Source organism: Sinocyclocheilus rhinocerous, unplaced genomic scaffold (genome assembly GCF_001515625.1).
Source record: "Sinocyclocheilus rhinocerous isolate Xijiao unplaced genomic scaffold, SAMN03320098_v1.1 scaffold1268, whole genome shotgun sequence".
NCBI classification, from domain to species: Eukaryota; Metazoa; Chordata; class Actinopteri; order Cypriniformes; family Cyprinidae; genus Sinocyclocheilus; species Sinocyclocheilus rhinocerous.
In genome coordinates, this window is record NW_015664016.1 from 1158717 (window position 1) to 1160462 (window position 1746).

At 36.3% G+C, this 1746-nt stretch overlaps 1 protein-coding gene across 4 annotated transcripts in view; it reads left to right on the forward strand.

Moving 5' to 3' along the window:
* mapkbp1 (mitogen-activated protein kinase binding protein 1) overlaps positions 1-1746 on the forward strand; it is a 54999-nt gene that overhangs the window by 23474 nt on the left and 29779 nt on the right. The gene's annotated exons all lie outside the window — the stretch shown is intronic.

A 1746-nucleotide genomic window follows, 5' to 3' on the forward strand; every position in this document is an offset into this window, starting at 1 on the left:
AGTGACGCAGTAGAGACGAAAATGTGGAATAAAGTCGTTATTTTTGTTTTCCTTTGTTTCCTCCCTGTCTATGGGAGGGTAAGAGACAGGGCTGTACAGTGCGACATATATGCTACGTGCTACGAAAAAACTGGTCTGTGCGATGAATAAATTTACCACTGTAGCACGCGTGCCGTTTCAAACCCGTAAGACCTTCGTTCATCTTCGGAACACAAATTAAGATATTTTTTATTAAATCGGAGAGCTCTCAGACCCTCCATAGACAGCAACACAACTGTAAACAATGTAATAAAAAATATCTTAATTTGTGTTCCGAAGATGAAGTCTATCCTTCTATTAATCTAACTATATGTTTATTTATTTATATATTTAGTTAGTTTAATTGCTATTAATGTATAAGATGGTTTTGCTGTACTGAGCTGAAGAGGCTTGACTCGTCTCCTTTGGGTGGCTGTGGAAAATGCATGGCAGGGTGTTTTTGTTTTTCTGAAAACTGGTTTAAGCGCCAACTGTCTCTGTATCAGCATTTTACTTTTAGTAGGGACTTCAGCATGTTATTTAATTGGGAAAATTTGTGTTTTAGCAGTTTTTACTAGTCGTCATTTTTCTGAGTGAACTACAGACCAAATGAGTGAACCAAATATGAAGGATTCTGCAGTGGTCATTGACGTATTTCCTCTGTGTTCTGTTTGTCTGACTGCTTTCCTGTTCTGTCTGCAATACAGCAGGTCATTTCCCCCGCCTGACATTGTCTCAGGCAGTCTTTATAGGACCAACTCTATACTTCCAGATAAAAGGCTGTAAAGGGCTTGTGTTTGTTTTTCATTCTTTGAAAAGTATTGAGATTGTTCCTGTATTTGAGAGATGAAAGACACAGAAGAGGAGACTTGCCTCTGTCACACACTGCAGTGCACCCATACAACAAAAAACCCAAAAAAACACACCTAGGAAAGAAAACTGTGACAGTACCCTAGTACAGTGATTTTTCAGATACCACTTTAACATATTATGGTACTGAATGTTCACCAGAAACAAAAAACCATGATATTTTTTACAGTACATAGTACTCCAAGGTACTTTAAAGTAGGGATGCACCGAAATGAAAATTCTTGGCCGAAGCCGAACAAAATGAAACACTGGGCCGAATACCGAACACGGTTTTTCGCATTTTTCCCCCATGTAGGCCTATTTTGCCATTTTTTTTTAAATCATTGCATTAATTAAATTGCCAAAATGTGCTTTTTACTGCTTTGTCCTGCTTTTCAAATAAAAAATCAATTACAAAACAACCATTTTAAAATATTTACTTAACACTGAACATTTTTTTTACATTCTAGCAGACATTATACCAACAAAGCACAATTTAACTTAAAATTAATAAATTAGTAAAATAATATTTTTTGGCCATTTTTGAGACTTGAATCAGGCATGTATTTTTTACTGTACAAATAAAGGCAGCCTTGCTGAGTCTTTTAAAGGGGTCATATGATGCGATTTACATTTTTCCTTTTTCTTTGGAGTGTTACAAGCTCTTAAAGAAGATCTGTAAAGTTGCAAAGACTAAAGTTTCAAATCCAAAGAGATATTCTTTATAAAAGTTAAGAGTCAACCACGCCTACCTAAAACGGCTCGTTTAAACACGCCCCCACATATCTACGTCACGATGTGGGAAGATTTGCATAACACCGCCCAAATGTTCACGCAAAGAAAGAAGACGTAACTTTTATTCTCGCTGTAGTATTGTAG